General features: G+C 48.7%; 1 pseudogene; it reads right to left on the reverse strand.

Moving 5' to 3' along the window:
* The window catches only part of LOC115303455, a 54,198-nt pseudogene that overhangs the window by 20,301 nt on the left and 10,101 nt on the right, over nucleotides 1–23,796 (reverse strand).

Below are 23,796 nucleotides of genomic sequence, written 5' to 3' on the forward strand. Positions count from 1 at the left end.
TGCAGGTCGTTTGGGTGCTGCCCCAGCTCCTCAAAATCTTTGCTGACTTGATCCTATCGCTCACATGATTTTGACTTACGGACCAGACTGTCATTCTATAAGTAAAGCTAAGGTCTAAAATGCAAGTACTCTACAAGAGGCGATGTGCCTTAAAAATATCCTGAACACAGGCAACCAAGTAAAATATAGATAATTTAGGCTTCCTCAAAATTAAAAACTTTTCTGCTTCAAAGGATGCCATCAGAAAAGCAAAAACGTAATTCGTAGAATGGGAAGAAGGGTCTGCAAATCGTGGAGCTGAGAAGGATCTAGCATCCGGAATACACAAGGAACTCTTAAAACACAACCATGAGAAGGCAAATAACCCAACTGAGAAATGAGCCATGGATTTGAAAAGACCTTTCTGGAAAGAAGATGTTTCAATGCAAGAAACACATGAAAAGACTCTCAACACCCTGAGGTAGGATGGACATCCAACGGGCGACCATGGAGGAGGTATGACCTCCCGCCCGTGAGGACGGCCATGACCCAGTGACAGACAGGAACCAGGGCTGGGGAGCCTGTGGAGAAACCGGAGCTCTGATACCTTGTCGGTGGAGACGTAAAATGGGGCGGCCCCTCCGGAGAACGGTTAGTTACACAGAGCCTTACCATATGACCCGGAAATTCCATACCGAAGTATAGAACCAGGAGAAATGGAAACACACGTCCACACAACAACCTGTACAGAAAGAAACGTCCACAAGAGCAAGGGGAGGGATGGCTCACGGGCCAGAGCTTCTGTCTGGCGTATTGAAACTACTCTGGAACTACACAGGGCTGATGGTGGTACCATCTTGGAGGAGCCGACAAAAAGCACCTTAGAGAACTGAATTTTATGATATGTGTATTATATCTAAAAAAGAAAAGGGGCGCCTGGGTGGCTCGGTTGGTCAAGCATCCGTCTTCAGGTCAGGTCATGATCTCGAGGTTTGTAGACTCAGAGCCTGGAGCCTGCTTCAGATTCTGTGTCTCCCTCTCTCTCTGCACCTTGCCTTCTTGCTCTCTCTCTCTCTCTCTCAACAATAAATAAACATTACGAATTGTTTCAAAGGGGCGCCTGGGTGGCTCAGTCGGTTAAGCATCCCATGTCAGCTCAGGTCATGATCTCACAGTCTGTGGGTTTAAGCCCTGAATTGGGCTCTGTGCTGACAGCCCGGAGCCTGGAGCCTATTTCAGATTTTGTGTGTGTGTGTGCGTGTCTGCCCCTAACCCGTTCTTGCTCTGTCTCTCTCTCAAAAAACAAACATTAAAAAAAATTTTTTTTAATTTTTAAAGAAAAAATTCCCAAAGTATAAATGACCTTTATCTGCTTCTGTGCAAAGTTCCACAGGAGGGGTGCAGGGAGGGGAGAGAGCACTGCTGGAACCGCAGGGAGTCCCAGTTAACGGAGCAAGGAGGCCGGGAGCACGGTGAGGGGAGGGGCACCTGGCCCCTAACCATGTTTTCCTGCCCACCTTTCTTTCCCCACTGCAGACGGAAAGCAACTTCCCCCACACGAGGGAAAGTCACCAAAACCAACGTTCTTTGCTGTGAAAGTCGCTTCACACGCCAAAAAAACAGACAAGTGACTTTCAAAAAGTGCAATCAGCAAAACACGGATGTGTTTTTCTCAACAGCTCCGAGCGGGAGAGGATAATGAGAAATCCTGGCTGCAGGAAACGCTCACTTGCCAAAAAAATTATCCAAAGCATGTGGTCCCAACTCAGTTGCCTGGATCTGCGCACCAGCCGCAAGCTGACGGAGCTAAGCTGGGCGCCGTGTTTGCCCAGAGCAGGTTCCCCCGAGGCTGGCAGATGTTTGCGGCTCTCCACGGGGGCTGCCGGAGAGCCGTGGCCTTCCGTGGCACTGCCTGCTTGAGAAGGCGACTCGGGGACATCAGGGCTTCAGAAGCATCCCCAGGGGAGATGCTGGCTTGGATCAGGTGTCTGAGCCTGGTCGGGATAATTACACACCTTGCGTAACAAAAGGACGTACCCATTCGGTAACCCTAGAGGAGGATTTGGCTCTTAAATTGTTAACAGACTGTGGATCAAGTCAAGTACCCGAGAAGGAAAAGCAAATATCCTTTGGATGAGTTTCAAGGTAGGGCTGACGTTCTCGGAAGAGACTCAGGGTCTCTGATCATACTGCCATCTGCCTCCCACACAATAGTATCCACAGGAATCACAGCTTCAGAGAAGGGTTTTGGTTTTTTGTTTTTGTTTTTGTTTGTAAGTTTATTTATTTATTTTGAGAGAGAGAAGGCAAGAGCAAGCAAGCACGAGCACCAGAAAGGCAGAGGGAGAGAGAGAATCCCAAGCAGGGTCCGTGCTGTCAGCGCACAGAGCCCAACGTGGGGCTCAGACCCACCAACCATGAGATCACGATCTGAGCCAAAACCAAGAGTTGGAGGCTTAATCAACTGAGCCACACAGGTACCCCTAGAGGTCTTTTCACTCACGATCGCGGTTCATGGTACAATTATGCAGCACTGGTAAAGAACCACATTAATAGGTGGGACCAGAAAACGTTTCTTACAGAGCCAGTGTGAGAGGAAGATCAGAGCAGGACAGGAGGGGACCAAATTCCTCAAGCTTCTCGTTTTTTCTGTCTAGGGGATGTGACCCTCAGAGGAGACAAAGCGGGGGGCAGTCGAGGCGGGGAGAGAAGAGAATGTCTGCATTCATACACAGGGACAAGTTTAGGTGCCAGAAAACTGGGAAGAGATGGGGAAGTTAGCTTCCATTGCTATCTTTATCAAAGATCAACTACTTTTGAGAAGTAGTTGTTGTAACTACACATGATCTGCAGATTAGAAAAAATAAATTGCCCCAACTGTCCAGTTGCCCAGGACCTCACAGCCTCAACCCGTCGACACCCAGATGCAGAAAAACGCAAGATTAAACTAGAATCCCAAGCAGCAAACCCAAGACTGTGTGGCCTCCTGGCCTCGGCCAGGAGCCCCGGCCTTGTCTCTGCCTGGGGTATCGTGGTAAATGCACTTGCAGGGAAAGGGTTTTTATCTTAGTCTAAGTCACTGGCATTTAAGTCTTTTCCTGGACAGGCTCTCTTCTAAGATCGTGGCCTTTTTTTTTTTTTTTTTAACTTTTTAATTGTTTTATTTTTGAGAGAGAGAGAGACAGCACGAGCAGGGGAGAATCAGAGAGGGAGACACAGAATCTGAAGACAGGCTCCAGGCTCTGAGCTAGCTGTCAGCACAGAGCCCGACGCGGGGCTCGAACCCACAAACCGTGAGATCATGACCTGAACCGAAGCCAGACGCTCAACCGACTGAGCCACCCAGGCATCCCAGATTGTGGCCTTCAAAATAACCTAAATGTGCCTAGTTTTCCCTATAACTTCTCCATGTGATGTTCCAGGTTTTACTTCGGATTCCCTCCAGGCACGGGGCCTCACAACACAAGGTGTGCGATACGATACCGCTGGCCACAGGTGGCCACGGAGCCCTGAAGGCTGAGCTGTGGCTAATCCAAAGTGAGGAGTGACAGAGGGTAAGATACACACCCCATTTCAAAGACTAAGTAAGATACTTTAATTTTTAAGACATTGGTTACACATTGAAATGGTTCTGAGTACATTGGATTCAATAAAATATGTTACTAAAATTAATGTCATCCATGGGGAGCCTGGGTGGCTCAGTCAGTTAAGCATCCAGCTTCATTTGGCCCAGGTCATGATTTCACGGTTTGTGAGTTCGAGCCCCACACACTCTTTCTCTCTCAAAATAATTAAAAATTTAAAAAAAATGTTTTAATTAATTTTATCCATTCCCTTTTACTTTTCCAAAAAAGTTTATTTATTTATTTTGAGAGAGAACACACACAAGCAGGGGAGGGGCAGGAAGAGAGGAGGAGAGAATCCCAAGCTGGCTCAGTGCTGTCAGCATGGAGCCTGATGCGGGGCTCGAACTCATGAACTGTGAGATCATGAGAACTGGGAGATTGAATTTTCTAATATAGCTTGCTAGAAAATTTAAAACTGCACCTGGCGCATATTCTGGTTCTACTGGGCAGAGCTACCCTGAGGTTTTAGTGCACTAAAGTGCATTACGGGGCGCCTTGGTGGCTCAGTCGATTGAGCATCTGACTTCAGCTCAGGTCATGATCTCATGGTTTGTGGGTTCGAGCCCCACATCGGGCTCTGTGCTGACAGCTCAGAGCCTGGAGCCTGCTTCGGATTCTGTGTCTCCCTCTCTCTCTGACCCTCCCCTGCTCTCACTGTCTCTGTCTCTCAAAAATAAATTAAAAACATTAAAAAAAAATTTTAAGTGCATTACATATCTCTAAGAGCCTGGAGCAGGCAGGTTTCCAAATGCACCCATGCCCACACAGCCATTTTTCACAATACATTGTTCTAGTTATGTATGTATTCGCTCTCCTGCTTTTCCATGTTTTTCTACCTACAGGTGGAAGTTTGCCACGATGTTTATTTTAGTTTGGTTACATCTACAATACCGGAGATCCACCGGCTGTCGTGCGGGAACTTTACAGTCTACGCCTACTGTGAATTATATACCAGTTTCCGTTTGTAGAAATGAGAACAAGACTCACTAGTAAAAAGCTTTGAACTTTTTAGATTTCAGGGCCGAGGCAGAGCACCCAAACAGCAGTTAATGCTTTGAAGATGTCTGGCGGTTAGTTAATTCCTACCTTTTCCAGGATTCAGAGAAGAGAAGATTAGCACAGAACCGAGAGTTCCTCTTTTCCTGGACCAGAGCTCAGACTCTGGCAACCGGGAGCCCGACACAGAACATTAGGTTGTGCTGCCCCCTGCTGGCCACTATGAGACACTGCACAAAACGCACAGGTGGAAAAATAAATTGTAATAATTCAGTGCTTCATTAATAGACTCTTTTTCAAGAGAGAAAAAAAGATCTCTTTTAAACATATCTGCAGTCCCCAGACTGAAAAACGCCATTCTAGACCATGCAGATGGAGAAGTTCAAACAGCAACAAAGCCTTAGAGCTCTATTCTTCTAGAAGAACAGACTCTTGCCTTGGCTTCTGTGAAACTGAACTTAACCTCTCCGCTTTGTCCCATGTACCTTTCTGCTCGCCGCCTCCCCCGCAAATAGGAGAGGACATCTGTGTCCTGTCTCAGCTTCCCTCACTGACAGGTTCCAGTATCACCTTCTCCCTGAACTCTGCCCACCCCCCACCCCGCACCTCTTCCCAAGTTGACTCAGTCTCTCTGTCCCTCAGCAAGCACACTGCCCTGTCCTTAGTTCTGTCGCCTTGTTTACAGGCATCTCTCTCACCCTCCAGACCTCCAGCAATTTGAGGACAGACCATGTCTTAGATATTGTTGAATAATACCCTTATTCACACCTCTTGAATTTGAAAATAGGCTCAGCATTACTAAAGGCTTCCACATGATTGAGATGTTTGAATAAAAGGTTTATGACCTAATAGGACATATATGTAAACTGGAATACCAGATGGAATGTGAGAGATAAACGGCAGGTTACAGACACGATAAAACCCTCTACTAGGGGCACACAAAGGAGGAAGCCATTGCCTCTAGCTAGAGCAGGAGGAAACAGCATTTGAGACTGATCTGAAATGATAAGCTATGAGTGGGGGGCCGGGGCGGGGGATGGGGATGGGTCCTAATACACGGAAACTCTTCCAGACAGAAGAAATACAAATATAAAATGAAAATAAAATAACATAAAATTTTAAATGCAGTAAAATTTAAAAGAAAACAAAATGAAGCCTCTGAGTTGGAAAAGCGTGAGGGTCTTCCATGAGCAAGTGCTGCGGTTTCTCCGGAGCCTATGGTGCTTTCACCAGAAAAAGAAGGGCAGATGGGGCCAGGTCTGTGAAGGTCTTAAAGGCCAAACTAAGGAGGATGGGAGGATTTTTTTTAAAAAAATTTTTTTGGCAGAAAATTTTTATTTAAAAAAAAATACCTCATGTAATTACACTTTTCTCCCTTTTAAAAGCCTTAAAAGTATCCAAGGAGTTGCACTAATAAAGGAAATTCCACTTTTCACTTAACAAATTAGACATCTTAACTTTCTTCACTTACTTTCATATTAGCTAATTAATAAACTAAACATATTTGTATTTGGGAAAGAAGAAATAAATATACTGTAGTTGAATTAGCTTCAAGAATCAAGCTCAATTTGTTTCCAGGACTTGGAAGAACTTCTTTTGTATTGTTCCAGTTCCTGATCCTTCTGAATTCTCATTTCGTCAACTTCTCTTTCAGCATACTGAGGGTCTCTTGCAGGGTCCTTGGTATCTTTTAGTGTGTTGACACTCTTTGGTGGAAAGACCCTTTCATACACTTTTTTCCACAATTCTATTGGTGAATGGGCATGGAGCTTTCCAATGTCATTATCAGGAACAGGAGGAGGTCCTATTTGACTTAAAGAATCCAATCCTGCTGTGATAAACAGAGGTTTATTCTGAGCCACACGTATTGATTTGCTTCTGTCAATGCCAAATGCTAACTGGTTGATAACGCCACGTATTTTTAGTAATAGAGCTCCTGATTTACCGGTAAACATTAATGATGCTCCATAATAATGTGCAACAAACCGAAGTGTCTTGCATATAACTTTTCTCTTCTCAGAGTCAAAATCCTGAAAAATATCGTATTTACTTCCAATCATGACCGGAGGTATTAGAAATGGGTCGACTAATTCACGATCTGGATGGTCCTTCTGCATATTGCTCCATATCCTCTGTCTCATTTCAGAAGCTGCTTTAGAATTTGTCTTCCCCAGTTTCATTATCATTTTATCTACACGGTTTTTCATGGCTTGCAACAGATTTTCCATGGTGGGCCAAAGGTCATTAGGTTTTGAAAGATCCAAAACAAGAACAATAGAAAATGTCCGCAAGGTGTCACTTGTGATGGGTGTGCTGATTAAGTCCAGTAAAGAGGTCCCTCCACCTAGTTCCCAGAAGTGAGCAATGTCTTTTGGTATATTATGTCCTTTTGCTCTTCTTCCATACGTATATTCCAGAGCTAGGGTTGGTTTTGGTGGCTCGTCCCTGTCAAGACACCTTAGAATAATAGTAGTCTTTCCCCCATTTTCACTTCCGATGAAGAAAACAGATTTTTCTCCAATTTCAACTCCATCACCTTCATCTCCACTGATTCCCTGTTTTTCCACTTCCGCTTTTGCAATTTCCCAGAGAGTTTCACTGGGCATCTTGGCTCGACCACCCCAGTGTCCTAAAAATATTTTTTAATGTTTTATTTATTCTTGATACAGAGAGAGACAGAGCATGAGAGGGGGAGGAGCAGAGAGAGGAGGAGACACAGAACCGGAAGCAGGCTCCAGGCTCTGAGCTAGCTGTCAGCATAGAGCCCGATGTGGGGCTTGAATCCATGACCGTGAGATGTGACCTGAGCCGAGGTTGGAGGCCCAACCGACTGAGCCACCCAGGCGCCCGGGAAAGATATTTTGACCAGGCAGGAGCTGGTGGGGAGGGAAGTGCAGGTGGAGCACAGACTCCCCCCTATACCCAGTTTTCTTGCAGTACCCCACTTTTCTGTGGGAGCTGTCCCACTTCTGGATGCACCGTCCCTGGCTCAGATGGGGTGCTGAAAAGAGGCGGCGTTCTCCTCATTACAGAAGACGTGCCACGGCTGCCAAGTTTGCCTGGGCACCGGAATCCCCAGGAGGGCTCTTCAAAGCACGGGTTGCTGAGCCTCAGCACAGCACCCCACCCCTGCCCTCCACCCTGTCCCCCCACATCCCCTGCCATGCACCAGAACCTACCAGATCTAGGGCTGCATCTGCATTCCCAGTAAGTTCTCTGGTGAGATCAGCCTTTGAAACCACCATCCAAGGACGTCTCTAGAAGGAAAACGGTAAATATAGAGCCATCGCTCCCTCAAAACAAAGTACCAGCACCAAGTAAAGTGCCTGAGACATAAAACACCCTTCGGAAATAGAGATAGGAGCTTTCAATGAACCACCGCCCAGCCAGACCGCATGTCCGATAAAGCCCCACGTTCCTGTGCCTTCATAGGAGGGCCGGGGTGCTCTTACTTTCAGACAGGACAGTGCACAGACTAGGGCCACCTCTGCAGACATCCCCCTCCCTCCCTCCCTGAAGCCAGCACGTCTCAGATCTGGCGGATTCCTTCTCGTCCTTTCTTCGTGTACTTATATATGTATATACATATTCGGTTATAAGTATGTAGTAGTTGTGTTTAATGTTCTTAAATGTCATGAATGCACCCCATAATGCATCCCCATGAACCTGTTCTGTACGTTATAGGTTTCTTTTGTTGTGGGAAAATATATGTAACATACAATTTACTACTAAACCATTTTTAAGCGTACAGTTCAGTGGCATTAACTACATTTACACTGTGGTGCAAACAACTCCACCATCCATCTGCAGAACTTTGTTTCATCTTTCTGAAAAGAAACCCTTTTAACATTGTTTCAAGATACCTCCCCGTTAGAATTGTTTTAATCATTTTAACTGCTATCTAGTATTCCATGGTTCCAGTATGCAATATTTCTTGTTCCACTCCCTTTTTGATGGAAATGTAACTTATTTCTAACTTTTGGCTCTTAGAAATACCCTCGCATGTGTCTTTGTGCATATACCTCCCCCCCGTGAGAGGAATTAATGAGTCAGAATATGCACCTTCAACTTTACTACGGAATGTCCAATGCTCTCCAAAATGGCTTTACTGGTTTCTGTCCCTGCAGACTGGGATCCCAGACAGCCCCAATTCCCCCACATGCATGACCACATATGGTCTTGCTCATTTTTACCCAAATAGCGGCTATAAAATACTAGCTTGTTTCCATTTGCATCCTCACTACTGGTGAAGCTGAACGTCCTCTCAAGGATTAGCAACTCAGATGTCTTCTTTTGTGAATTCCCCATTCAGGTCTTTAGCATTTTTTTCTTGTGGATTTTTTTCTTATTATTGATTTGTATGAGTTCTTTACATATTCTGCAAAGTGTTCCCTTGGTGACTGCTAGTTACAAATATGTACTCCCAGTCCCTGGCTAGTCTTTAACTTGGTTTAAGCACTTTTTGTAATTAAACAAATGTGGCTCAGTGGGTTAAGCACCTTACTTTGGTTCAGGTCATGATCTCACAGTTCATGGGTTCGAGCTTAGAGCCTGGAAACTGCTTTGGATTCTGTGTCTCCCTCTCTCTGCCCCCTCTCCCACTCACGCTTTGTCTCTCTTTTTCTCAAAAATAAACATGAAAAAAAGAAAGAAATCCTTCTTGGGGTGCAGTCAGTAGAGCATGCACTCTTGATCTCAGGGTTGTGAGTGCAAGTCCCACATTGGGTATAGAAATTACTTAAAAATAAAATCTTTAACAACAACAAAAACAGAAATCCTTCTTGCTCGGAGGACATAAACTCTTATGCTTTCTTTTATAAGTGTAAAGATTTACTTTTCCTCAATAAAACGCCTAATTATCTTGCAACTTGCACAATTATATTGCATTGATTCTGTGTGTGTACCAAAAGCATTAATTTGTAAAATATATACATGTCAGTCTACCATTTCTAACTACATATTTTAGCATTTTTCAGTTTTTTTTCTTTTGTTTTTTAAAGTTTATTTTTGAGAGAGTGAGCAGGAGAGGGGCAGAGGCTCAAACCCATGAACTGTGAGACCATAACCTGAACTGAAGTCGGATGCTCAACTGACTGAGCCACCCAGCCGCCCTGGCATTTTAAATTTTTTAAGCTAAAACACAAGCAATGGAAGCGTGCTGGCCCCTATGCTCTCCTGCCTTGTTTGGTCTCAGAGATTTCCCTTTCACATTTCAGGAGTGAGGACCAGAGTATCTGGCACTGTGGGCTGGGCCATAGTGGGAGCAGTAACTGGGCTTGATTTGGGGGACACAGAAGCACTTGAACATTTCCAGGAATTTCAGAGAGGAAGGCATCCAAGAGGCAGGACTTCCTTTATCAGCTGGGTGGAATTTCAGCATTTTGACACTGAGTGTGGATAATAATGGGGCCCCTGGGGGGCGCCTGGGTGGCTCTGTAGGTTAAATGTCTGACTTCAGCTCAGGTCATGATCTCGGGGTTGGTGAGTTCAAGACCCGCATCAGGCTCTGTGCTGACAGGTTGGAGCCTGGAGCCTGCTTCGGATTCTGTGTCTCCATCTCTCTCTGCCCCTCCCCTGCGCGTGCTTTGTCTCTCTCTCAAAAATAAATAAACATTAAAAAATTAAAAAAAAAAAATAATGGGGCTGCGGAGTCCCTCACCACGGCTCAAGCATGGCTACCTGGATTGAAAGCTGTGGACCTGACTCAGGGACAGAGGGGGGCCTTCTAGGGTGTGGCATTACCCGTGCGGTGACGAAACTGAGAGATGTGTTAGAAGGTTGAGACAAGAAGAGACAAGAGTGTGGAAGCCATGAGCGACTTGGCCCCCTCAGTGGCTTCAGCAAAACGCCACAGGCTGGCGGGCTTACACAGCAGACATCTTCTCTCAGTTCTGAGGCCAGGGGGCATTCCAGCACCAAGACACCAGCAGACCCGAGGGCGGGGTGAAGGGGGGGCACTACCCCCATCACAGGGCCCCACCCTCCTGACCTCCTGTCAACCAAATTAAGACCCTCCCAAAGGCCCCACCTGCTCCGCCCGTCGCCTGGGGGTGAGCCTGGACAGGTAACTAAGTTGCAGCCCGTAGCCAGAGGCCACTGCGGGAGTCATCCAGGCAAATGCAAGGTGAATTTATGAAGAATAAGTCGAGAGGCACAAAAGGGACCAGGTTTGAGGGAGATTCAGGGCAGCAGGACCCGCTGGGAGCCAGACGGAGCCGAGGACCCGGCCACCAACAAACTGCCGGGGCTGCGGCGCCCCCTTGGGACCGATCGCAGAATGCCCCGGCCGAGAAGGTTCTTGTGCTCTCCACCACCCGTGTGTTATCCGCTTGCCAAGCCTCGGAATGGAAACGTTCCCGCTCATTCTCTTTGAAGAGCAGAACCCCACGAAGGGCAGAGGGTTGGCTCCGCTCAGGGAAATTCGAGCCAAGGAGGGGCCAGAGCTGAACAACATCCAAAAGCAGACACGGCCCCTGAGTGCCAGACGGGGGTGCTGTGAGGAGGTGAAACGAAGCCAAGGTTTGCTTCCGCCGTTATTTATCGGTTACTCTTCATCTCGTACCCTGTCTGATCTCTCGTCTGGAGGCCGCGAAGCCACGCCGAGCCATGTCCACTCAGCACAGGGCTGAGACAGGGTGCCAAGTGAGGGCCTGTCGCCGGGGAGGAACGCGACTTGTAATCGTGTTCCCACGCAGCCTCTGAGCCCAGGAGATGGTTAAGGAAGATAGTGCCCTTGGGGGCAAAGGGTGAAGTCCGCCGCGGACTGAGCAGTGGGGACAAAGACTGTGAATAAACACCCACTCCTCTTCGTGGAGAACAATGAATTCTGGTTCGCTCAGGACTGCGCTCTGGGGCCAATTTCAACGGAACGAATTCTGAGAACAAGAAAGAGACCGTGAGCCTGAGACGTCCATCCATCGGCACAGGCCTCTCCAGCTTGGCTTTTCCCCATCTCCCTCTTCCTCCCCTGCGCGCACCAAACACTCAGGAATCTGGCTTCTCACAACAGCATTCGTTACAATCTGGTCATGAGTGGAGGAGAGAGGAGAGTCAGTTACATGGAGTTCAGAAAAATGGGCAGGGATGTGCCCACACCAAGTAATCAAGACGCTTATTACACTGCAGAACCCCCACAGCACAGGAATCTGGAGGTGCCTGAAGTGGTTGGGATCCGCTACTTTTTTTCCCCTTAAGTAATCCCTACCTGCAACGTGGGGCTCCAGCTCACACCCCCAAGAGCAGCTTTTCTTCCTTTCTTTTTAATGTTGATTTATGTATTTTGATGGGGGAAGGGTAGGGAGAGATTAGGAGAGGGAGAATCCCAAACAGGCTTCATGATGTGGGGCTCGATCCCACAACTCTGGGAGAATGAGCTGAGCTGAAATCAGGCGTTGAACGCCCAACTGACTAAGCCGCCCAGGCGCCTCTTTTCTTAAAAGAGAATTGAATGTCTGACTGAAGAATTGGGTAAGTAATCAAGAGGGATGGCTGTCAAGGTCTGAGATTTAGGATGGGGGAGGGTTGTCTCTGCATTTTTTGAAATCATATGCAAAACATCACTCCTTTGAATCTGCGGAGGCAGGAAGGGCGAAGGACAGAAAATGCAATAAAAGAAAATAAACCATTTCCCCCCCCCCCCCCGTGTTATCTTTTATCTTTCACGCATCAAAAGACAAAGGGAAACACTTAATGATGTTGCAGCCTTAGACACTCTCTGAGTGCAAACAATAAAATCCTCACTTTCCAGCACCAAATTAACCACCTTTGTGCTCAGGAAGAACAGGATGTCCAGGGGAGAGTATCAGGGCCTGGTGGGATCTTATGGAATGTGGCTACATTGGGGGAGGTGCAGAGCCAGATTTTCGTAAACTGCCTTATTGTTAATTGCATTTCAGCGGAGAGTGCCCCCTGACCGACCACACTGGGGACAGCGTTTCTGTCCATCTTCGTCAGACAGATGCCCCCATGCCTTAGTGCAGAGACTGAGTCAGAATTCTTCATCCTGCCACCAATCTGCCCCTCAGAATGGTTGCATGAGCCTTCCTGAGTCCAACCACAGAGGCACACACAATGTGGGGGGTAGGGTGCTGGGGGGAGGTGGTCTCAGGAGTCCCCAGATCTTTGGGGACAGCCACGTGACACGGGGGTGGAGAGAAGTGGAAGGGGCTTCTCAGACTTGAACTGACTATTAAGCATCCGTCATTTAGTAGTGATCGATTCACTGTTTTGGAAGTCAAACGCAGAAGGACCAATGCCCTTTTATTTCTTGCCAAAGAAAACTATGGCTTTTACCGCAGACTGTAAAAGACCACTGATGACAGTGAATGATGATTATTGAAATTACTGTAGCATTAATGAATTGATAGAATAATAAATTACTCCCCATATTCCACCTTGCTCCTTCAAATTGAAATTCTGTTCTCCCATAGCACCTGCCACCATATTACTCAAATTTTGGGTCAGAGAACCCTCTGAGGAGCTGGTGAAAGCTAGGAACGCTTTTCCCAGAAATGTATGAGTAGACACAAATTTGCACATAAATTCAGAAAGCTCATAGAGGCCCCTCCAGAACCCAACAAAACCATCCAGAGACCCCCACCCGGCGCTTGGGATTACAGCAATTATTCCCCTGGGATTGTGACCTGTTCCTAAGGTCCCAATGCTGAGCACAGTGCTGCGCCTAGTAACCGCTCAACGAGAAGACTTACTGTTAACCTGATTTTTAAAAAATTTTTTATGTTTATTTATTTTTGAGAGACAGAGAGAGAAAGTGTGAGCAGGGGAAGGTCAGAGAGAGAGAGGGAGACACAGAATCTGAAGCAGGCTCCATGCCCTGAGCTAGCTGTCAGCACAGAGCCTGATGCGGGGCTCGAACCCACAAACCCTGAGATCATGCCCTGAGCCGAAGTCAGATGCTTAACCAGCTGAGCCACTCAGGAGCCCCAGAACCTGACTTTTTAAGGCAAAGAATGGTGGAAGGAGAGAAAGGATATTTAGAAGTAGGGAGAACACATACTTACGTTGGGCAAGAAAAAATATTTCCTTGGTCTTTCAGCTATTTCCATTTTTTATTGGGATTGGATTGCTAGGAGATTTCACAGCGTGAAGGGAAAGAGCCAGAGTCTTTTATACAGACAGGGATCCAGAGCCTAAGGTCCTAGGAGAATTGATCGGGAACGATGTGTAGTTATAAGGATAAGCCCAGACAGGGGCCTAGGGGAAGATCAAGGTGCAGCCTAAAAGTCTGTCTCCGGGGGCTTTTTCCTTTCCGGAACCCACCCACCGGGCAATGCAAGCACACCCACGGTGAGTGAGACCAGGCACAGACGCCGTGTCGCTTGCCTACCTGACCGGCTAAGGCCTCATCTTGCCTTCCTAGGTTCTCTGGCCCTCCTGCTTCTGGATCTGAACGGCAGCCTCCCCCACAGAACCCCACCCTCAGTAGGTGGCAGACTCTTGCCCTGACCGTAGGCCCTGCTATCGCACGATTCTAGGGCTGCGAAGCCAATCCGGCACGGGGTGAGGTGAAGGAACATTCCTGTAACCTGCTGGGAAGCAAGGGATGGCCTAGTGAGTCCTCGTTCTGGCTTCAGCCCAGATGCAGGAGGAGGGAGGAGGGGGTGTCTGGAAAGGTGTCCTCCTAATGGACCTGAGGGCTTGGGGTCCTCCCTCTAGACAGAGGTTAAGGGATAAGCACTAGGGCATCTTGACCACGTCATCCCTGGTCCAGAAGGCAGCTGGACCTTTTGCTGAAGCCTCATTTGCGAGGGGACAATGCTGATGGCCCCACTTGGGGGGAGGGGAGAAGGGAAATGTGGGAGAGCAAACTCATCCAGCTATTTCCTGGGCAGCATGAGAAGCAAGCCAGCGCCCTTCCCCATTCACTCACAGTGACTTCCTGCGTGGCTCCCTCCGCGAATGTGGACTTGGGGAAGAGGCCTGGGTTCAAAGCCAAGTCCTCTGCTTTTGCCTTTGTGACCTTGGGCAAGCTGTTTACCATCTCTCTGCCTTGATTTCCTCATCTATAAAATGGGGGTAATAATGGTACCTACTTCAAACGGTTGTCCTGAGAACTGAATCAACGAATACACCCAGAGCTCCAAGGGGAAGGCAGGCACTCGGCAAGCAATTCTAAGCGTCAGTTGTTTTCACGGTGTCGAACACATAGCCATGATCCCTGTGGAACTTAGAGTCAAGCGAGGAGACCAGAAACTGTTGTATAATCCACAGCCTCAACTTAGCTCCCAGGGCATCCTGCTCATTTCCCCTCCGGCCGCCATCCACGCCAGAATTTCTCTCCTGCTCTCTGCTGTTAAGATCTTATTCTACCAGTTACCCTCCTCATTCTCCTGTCTGCAGTCTCCTCTGCTTTGATTGCTTTGCTTCAGCTCACACGCCTGTCCAAAGGTTGTCAGGCCCCGAAACCTAAACCTCTCCTCCCCCGTCTCAAGTAAATGCCCTCCTTCTTCCCCTTCTACAAGATGCTTCTTAAAAGAGGTGTCTGTGGGACACCTGGGTGGCTCGGTCGGTTAAGTGTTCAGCTTCAGCTCAGGTCATGATCTCACGGTTTGTGGGTTCGAGCCCTGCATCAAGCTCTGTGCTAATCGCTAGCTCAGAGCCTGGGGCCTGCTTTTGATTCTGTGTCTCCCTCTCTCTGAACCTCCCCTGCTCGCACTGTCTCTGACTCTCAAAAATAAATTTAAAAAATTAAAAAAAAAAAACGTAAAAGAGGCGTCTACCCTCACTCTCTCCCCAGACACTCCACTGCCTCCGATGCTGGCCTCTGCATGTAAGTATCTCCCCCCAAGCCCACCCGGGACCCCTCAAATCCAAGGAGCTATTTCAGTCCTTCTCTCACCTCGGTTTTCTGTAGCACTTGACAATGTCGACTCCTCCTGCCTTCTTAAAATCCTTTGTCCTCCGATTCCTCCACCCCTCTCCTGCCAGAGAACGTGCTGGGCACTGGGAGGCAAAGATGCTCAAGACAGTCTCCACAAGGAACTCAGGCTTTGGGGGAGGGGAGTGAGATCAGGTATGTGGAGTAATTGCAAATCTGCAGGATAGGTTCCAACATGAGGACCAGAACAGGGGACCTGGCACAGCTGTGTTCGTTCTGGAGGCTCTAGGGAAATATCAGTGTCCTTGCCTTTGGCAGCTTCTAGAAGCTCTGACCCCAGTGGTTGCATTGGTCTATGCAGATAATCCAGGATAGGCTCCTCATCAAAAAAATCCTTAACTGAAGCACATGAGCAAAGTCCTTTTTGCTACATAAGGAAACATGTTAGCGGGTGATCGGGATGGGACATCTTTGAGGGCCATGATTCTGTTGTCTGCTGAAGACGGGGTGGTTGCTCCCCCTGGAAGAACCCGAGAGCTGGTAAGAGAGAAGACCCTTGGAGCAGAATCGGACAGGCTTAGCTCCCACGAGCCAGAAGGGGGATGAGGCAGTCCCAAAAAAGGAATGGCGCCCGATGAGAGGCAAAAAGAGAAAGAAAAGGTTGAGGCTGGAGGTCGGCAACCACTCAGTCTGGCTGAACAGCTGTGGAACAGGAAGAGAGCTCCTTCTGGAGACCAGATGAGGGCGAAAAAATAGAAGCTGGATTAAGGTTTCTAAAAATTGTTTTTAACCGCAGTGAAGAGACTGAAATTTATCTGAAATTTACTTGACCCACGCTATTCCTTTAACCTGGGCTGTAGTTTCTTTAATTTTTTCTTGACTCGTTTTTTTTTTTTTGTCCTAAAGAATAATTCCCATGAAACCATGGGTTTTATATGTTAGTTACATCTTTCCAATGTGTGTTTACATAACTATAAAAATAAAATGTTCTTGGGGGACCTGAGTGGCTCAGTCGGTGGGGCATCTGACTCCGGCTCAGGTCATGATCTCAGTTTGTGGGTTCAAGCCCCGCATTAGGCTCTGTGATGACAGCTCGGAGCCTGCTCCCTGTTTCAGTTTCTGTGTCTCCTCTCTGCCCCTCTTCCCATTCACACTCTGTCTCTCTCTCTCAATAATAAAAATTAAAAATTTTTAAATAAAAAATAAATAAAATGTTCTTACACAATACCACTTAAAATCATCCATGCACACCCACGAATGAGCACCCTGCTTGGAGAAACAGAGCCAGAGGCAATGCAAAGCACCTAAAGGTTCTAGGCAGGGAGAGCACACGATCAGGTTTGCCTTTGATAAATACCACTGGGGCAGCATTAACGACTTTGGGCTGAGCGGAAGCAAGTGAAAATTATAACAGAAAGATCACAAAGTAGCATACTTCCACAATAGTCAAGGTGAGAGCTGAGAAAATGAACTAAGACAGGTTTCATAGGATGGAGGGGGAATGGATATGAAGAGGGCAAGGAGGTTGGAAATGCTGGATCACAGCAAAGACTGGACAAGTGGGATCAGAGATCTCGGCTGGAGTCCTAGCACATAGGCGCCGTGGAGAACAGTCCATCCACCAAGAGAGCAAATGACAGGGACAGGCAAAAAGTGTGGCAGGGTTGGAAGGAAATGGTTATTTTGGTCTGGATCTGCTGAACTTGAGGTGTTATGGAACACTCATGTACATGCTTGAATGCCTGTGTCTGGGGCCACGCAGGTTGGGGAACATTCCAGAGAGGTGCTGTCCAGTAGAAATGCACTGTCAGTGCCAGGCAGCCATGTTACAAGTAAAGAGAGGGGGCGGCTGGGTGGCTCAGTCAGTTGAGTGTTCAGGTTCGGGTCAGGTCATGATCTTGAGGTGGGTGGGATTGAGCCCTGCATTGGGCTCTGTGCTGACAGTGCGGAGGCTGCTTGGGATTCTCACTGTCCCTCTCTCTGCCCCTCTCCTGCTCATGTGCATGCAGGAGCAAAATAAATAAATAAACTTTAAAAAAAAAAGTAAAAAGTGGGGTGCCTGGGTGGCTCAGTCGGTTGAGCATCCAACTTCGGCTTGGGTCATGATCTCATGGTTTGTGGGTTCGAGCCCTGCGTTGGGCTCTGTACCGACAGCTCAGAGCCTGGAACCTGCTTCAGATTCTGTGTCTCCCTCTCTGACCCTCCCTCCCAGCTTGTGCTCTGTTTCTCTCTCTCTCTCAAAAATAAAATAGACATTAAAAATTAAAAAAAAAACTTAGGGGTGCCTGGGTGGATCAGTTGGTTGGTTGGTTTTGGCTCAGGTCATGACCTTGCAGTTCACGAGTTCAGGCCCCAAGTTGGGCTCTGCAATGACAGTCAGGAAGGGGCTTGGGATTTTTCTCTCTCCCTCTCTCTCTCTCTGCCCCTCTCCACCTCCCTCTCTCTAAATAAATAAACTTTTTTTTTTTTAAAAGAGGGGCACCTGGGCGGCTCAAGTCATGATCTCCCAGTTCATGGGTTAGAGCCCCGCATCGGGCTCTGTGCTGACAATTCAGAGCCTGGAGCCTGCCTCGGATTCTGTGTCTCCCTCTCTCTCTGTCCCTCCCTGGCTCACAATCTCTCTCTCTCTCTCTCAAATAAACATTCAAATAAAAATAAGAGGGTGTATTTATTTTCTATTGCTATCACAAATGACCACTGATTTTGCGAAAACACACCCATTTGTGATCTCACGGTTCAGGGAATAAGTTTGACATGGACCTTACTGGGCAAAGATCAAAGTGTCCACCCATGGGGGCGGGGGGGCTTTCCTTTCCGGAGACTCTAGGGTAGACTGTCTCCTTGCCTTTTCCACCTGCCAGAATGCTCCTGTTTTCCCTCATTTGTGGCCCCTTCCTCTGTCACCACACCTGACAACACGGGGCTGAATCCTTGTCACACGGCCACTTCTCTGGGTCTCTCTTGATTCTTACTTCCACTTCCAAGGACCTGTAACCACATCGGGCCCAGGTAGGTGATGCAGGCTAACCTCCCTAAGGTCACACTTGGTTCCACCTGCAGCCTGAATTCCCCTTTCCCTGGTAACATAAGGCGCTCGCGGTTTCCAGGGGCTGGGACGCACACATCTTTGGGGTGGGGACACTAGTCTGCCTACCAGGGGGGGCTCCTTACAGTTTCTCAGATGCCAACAAGGCTGAGCCCATGGGGGTAACCCACACACTTACATCCTTTCTGCCCACCTCATGACTTGTGCTTCCCGAGATCACCTCCGAAAGAAACTCCCTTCCCCCAAATCCTCATCTCGAGACCTGCCTCAGAGGAACCTAACGCAAGACGGGGATCCTGGGCCAGGTACTCAATCAGTCTGAGCCCCGCTTACTTTTTCGTTCTTTCCTTTTTCCTCTCCTTTCCTCCTCTTCTCTCCTCCCCTCCCCTCCTGTCCTCTCCTTTCTTTTCTCTCCTCCAGAGAATACAGGGAATGCTCTTTCTATTTATTTATTTTGAGAGAGAGAGAGAGAGAGAAAGCAAGCAAGGGGGGGGCAGAGAGAAAGGGGGAGAGAGAGAATCCCAAGCAGGCTCCTCACTGCCACTGCAGAGCCCGATGCGGGGCTTGATCTCATGAACCAGGAGATCATGACCTGAGCCCAAACTAAGAGTCGGACGTTCAGCGGACTGAGCCACCTGGGCACCCCGCCCATCTTCCTGAGCTGCATCTGCTTCTGACGGCAGCACAGTGGAGACTCTGGGGAGAATAAAGAACACTCAGAACAGCATACGTGAGGATTTCTGAGCTGTTGACAAAGCCCGATTGGCACCAGAGATCATACCTCCATCACGGGACGGTCTCTGAGCTCCGAGTTTTCTCTGTGTGGTGAAATGGGGCGGAAGACAGTGGATGGAAGGGATGTGAGGCTGGGCATGTGCAAGTGGATATGGTCAGAGAAGGGCACTGCAGGAGCCAAGGCTGGCGTGCTCGATGAAGGCCCCGGGCAGGATGGACGGGAAAGGGGCCGTTCTAGAGACAGGTGGCCCTGCTGTGGCGGTGCGGGCAGCCGGCTGTAAAGAAACGAGAAGGCTACAGGGTTGAAGATAGGATGTCGGTGCTCAGCCTTCCCACGGAGGAGACAGTGTATAGCACAGACATAGAGAGAAGGGAAAAGTCACTAAGATTTGAGGTACCCATCACCTACCAGGTGTTAGCCATGCCTGGACAGCCCTCCCACCTGCCCCCCACCCCACCCGTGAGGACAAATCAGGGGTCACTTCTGAACAGGCAAGATTCAAACAATGTAGGGGAGGGACTATCCCAGCAAGAGATGGTGGCAATGTTGGATAGCAAAAACCCGAAGTGAGAGGGTCAGGACAGAAGGAGAGGAATGTGACTGGGGCCGCTCTGAGCCAGCAGGAGGCGGGAGGCGGAGCAGGCAACACCTGGCCCTCCGGGTTTCTGAGAAAGGTGTCCCCCAAGCATCCGCATCGCCAGGGAGCCCATTAAAAATAAGGAGTCTCAGAGTGCCTGGGCGGCTCAGTAGGTTAAGTGTCCAACTCTTGATGTTCAGCTCAGGTCATGATCCCAGGGTTGTGGGATTGAATCCCATGTCAGGCTCCGTGGTGAGCATGGACCCTGCTTAAGATTCTTTTGCTCCCTCACCCCCTCCCCGCCTCATGGGAAAAATAAGTAAATAAATAAAAGCATGGATTCTTAGTACCCCTTCCCCCGCACAACATACACCCGGGTCTCCACCAGCTGGACCCTGGGGCTGCTGTTACAAACCCACAAAACTGGGTGGCTCAGTACAGAATATAGAAATGTATTCGCTCACAGTGCGGGGGACCAGAAGTCTGCCAGAAGCTGCCGGCAGGGAATGCTCTCTCTGATGGCTCCAGGGAAGGGCCTTCCTCGCTTCGGGGAGGCAGCAGCAATCCCTGGCGTTCATTGGTCTGAAACTGCCACACTCCAATCTCCGTCTTCGCGTGGCCTTTTTCCAGCGTCTCTGTCCCCACATCTCCCTTTCTTCATAAGTCCTTGGGTTTAGGGCCCACCCTAGTCTATCACGACCACATCTTAACTCAATGACATCTGCAAAGGCCCTTCCAAATAAAGCCACATTCATAGGTACCAGAAGTTAGGACTTCCATGTATCTTTTGGGGCAGGGGACACAATTATTAAAGAAAATATCAGGGACGCCTGGGTGGCTCAGTTAGTTGGACGTCCGACTCCATCTCAGGTCATGATCTCACGGTTTGTGGGTTTGAGCCCCGTGTCGGGGTCTGTGCTGACCGCTAGCTCAGAGCCTGGAACCTGTCTTCGGATTCTGTGTCTCCCTCTCTCTGACCCTCCCCTGCTCCCTCTCTCTCTCTCAAAAATAAATAAAACATTTTAAAAATTAAAAAAAAAGAAAATATCAGTTGATGACACGTGTTGAACATGATAAGGCAGACTTTATACAGGGCCACTGCGAGAGAATTTTGCAGTGAGGGAGAGAGATTGGGCTCAACTCTGAATATAGCATGGGCAAGAGGACATTTATAGCCAAGGAGCAGGGTGGGAATCTGTGGGTGGAAAAAACAGGGGCCTGAGGGGGTTCTGGCTAAACTGACCTAACAGGATTCTCGCTAAAGGCAGGATGATCAGCCATCATGGGAAGGGGGTGGGGGGGACGACAGTGGGATGGGAACCTGATCAGTTACCGGAGGGGGGCACGGATATTGCTAAACCTAGATTTTAGCAGGAAGTCCACAGCTGAGCCTAGAAAAAGTTCAGGAGCCTGGCTAAAGTTTGGTCAAGCAAAAATCTTTGTTATAATTCAACTCATTATGCCAGCTAGATACAATCTTTGGGGCCAGGGCTGGTAAATAGGTATTTTTAAACAAGGATCCACCAGGTAAAGGAACCTAGGACAACCATCTTTCAGTCGGCGCAAATAGGACCTGAAAACTCAGGGCAGAGGGTTCTCTGAGGGCTCCCCCAGGGAAGCCTCAGACAAAGGCTGGTGGGAGAAAGGAGCACAGGGAGACAGGCATTCAGGTCAGGGAGGCTGGAGAGCCCCCGTGGACTGCCTGGCCCCAAGGTTGGAGACTGACTCCATACGAACGAAGGCATCCGTGGCTCAGTCAAGAGTCTACCGCCTCTGCTCAGAAGGATCTGATTTCGGTGGTGGGGGAGCTGCTAGGAGCCCCGCACCCAGGGCCTGGGGGTGCTGCAGGAGGAAAGAACAGGTTTTGAGGGTGCTGGCCTCCCGCAGACTCAGCAGGGAATGCACCGCAGACCTTGCACACGGAAACCCCGCAGGGCTCTGTCCAAGGTCTTTCACTTTTCCTCCAGAATTCCCCTTCCCAGTAGATCCCACCTCTTTCAGAGGCTTGAAACCCCATTTACATGCTGATGATCCCACATTTGCATCTCAGACTCTGAGCCCACCCCCACCCAAATCGCCAGCCCTGGCGTGACCCATTGCATTCAGCCCGGACTGAAATTTAACATCTCAGGCAGGTGCCTGAAATTTAACATTTTCAAAGCTGAACTCACCCCTACACTTGTTTGCCTTCCCATAGTTTCTATTTCAGTTAACATTACCCACCCAGTCCCCCAAAACAAGAAATCTGGGTGTCGTCTGATGCTTTCTCCTCCAACTACATACCAAATCACCTCAACTCCCTTCTTTTGTCTACATTCCCGCTGCTTCATTTCAAATACCCTCAACTCCATGCTCGACTATTACAATGACCTCCAATTAGAGATGTGGCCCCGCTTTCCCCTCCGGGAGAAGGCATCCTCCCAGATGAGGTACAGCCTTTTTTATAAACCCAACTTGTCATAAAACAAATCTGACAAACTCTGCTGACTACCGCATAAATGCCAAACTCCTTAGCATGACACATCACCTTCACATGGGGCCCTACTTACCTAGCCCCTAATCCCCCAACTCTTTTTTTCTAGCTGTGACTTTGATTAAAAAAAAAAATCTAAAAACGCACAAACAAAACCGAAACCTCACAACAATTCACAGAATCAATCTTAAAGGGGGGGCGGGTGCAAGGACTAACGAGAGCTGCATCCTCCATCCCGGATTCTGGAGGTCTGGGTGTGTATACAGGCGTCTTCCGGGGTGACTGAGACACTGATCCAGGTTTGCCGACCACAGGGTTCCGCCATTCTTAAAAAATAATAATAATAATTAAAAAATATATATATCTCTCCAACAATTCACATTAGAAAATCCAGGCTACTGTGTTTTTTCCTAACTTACTGTAGAGGCACACAGAAAAAAAACAGAGGAAAAGCCTGCATCAGCCGGTCTGCTTGGTTGCATCACTTCTGCATCCTCATCAAGATTAACACCCTGAGGAATTGTCCAGCAGAAATTTTAAGAATGAAAAAGGGCCTCTGCAGGGCCTGCAGATCTGACCCGCAACATAAAGCACCTTTCGGTTACCGAAAACATTCCTGGCCCAAAACCCATTTATAAAATGCGGAGCCACCGGAGAAAAGTTTGGTTGGCATCCCTCCACACTCCTCGGTTGTGAGGGAAGCCCTAAAAGACGTAGTGTTATGAAAGCATTTTGCTTTATTTTAATCAGCAGTGCCTTAGAGAGTTGAAACCCCGAAGAAAGCGCTTTCGCAAGCTGAAGCTGTCCTATCAGTGTTCATTCAAACTCACAGAGTATTAGGCTGCCATGTTTACTTGGATATGTGAAGAGCAAACAATGTAACCCAGGAACCTTGAGCTCGGGCTCCCTACTAAGCACGTTGAACGTTCAAGAAACTTTGCGAGACGTCTGCACATCCACTACGGCTCACGTTAACTCCTGAGCCAGGCTAAACAATAGAAGGGAGACGACAGAAGTCAACACTAATCAAACGCGCCGTTTATGTTCTGAAATCTTCCCTCGTTAGCAGAGGCGGCTTTTCCTCTGCTCCTACTCTTTTTCAAACTGTTTCCACGGTCATTGTCTCCCAGTACGAAACGACGGCGGCGCTCGGGGAGCAGGTACAGCGTCCCGCAGGGTGTAACGCGGTGGAGCCCGGCCAGGTTTTGGAAAACATTCCCGGCCCTTCCGGCGGGTCGAGGAAAAGTAGGTGGCCCGGGCGCCAAAGGCTGCTGCCAAAGCAACTCGCAACTTTTGAAATCAATCCTTTTTGCATCATGCAACGGATGCCACCGCTCCTCGGGTTTGCAACCCCCCACCCCTCCCCCGAGACCAATCATTGCCGCGCTCGGGCCTGCACATCGCCCCCGCCCCCTTCCCGGGCCGCACGCAGCCACCGAGACGCTCCGGCCGCGGCCCGCCGCCTCTTAAAGGGCGGTAGCCGGCCCTTAAAGGCCCCTCGCGCGCGGCGCACGGCGGAGCGCGGC

Source organism: Suricata suricatta, chromosome 10 (assembly GCF_006229205.1).
Source record: "Suricata suricatta isolate VVHF042 chromosome 10, meerkat_22Aug2017_6uvM2_HiC, whole genome shotgun sequence".
Taxonomy (NCBI): Eukaryota; Metazoa; Chordata; class Mammalia; order Carnivora; family Herpestidae; genus Suricata; species Suricata suricatta.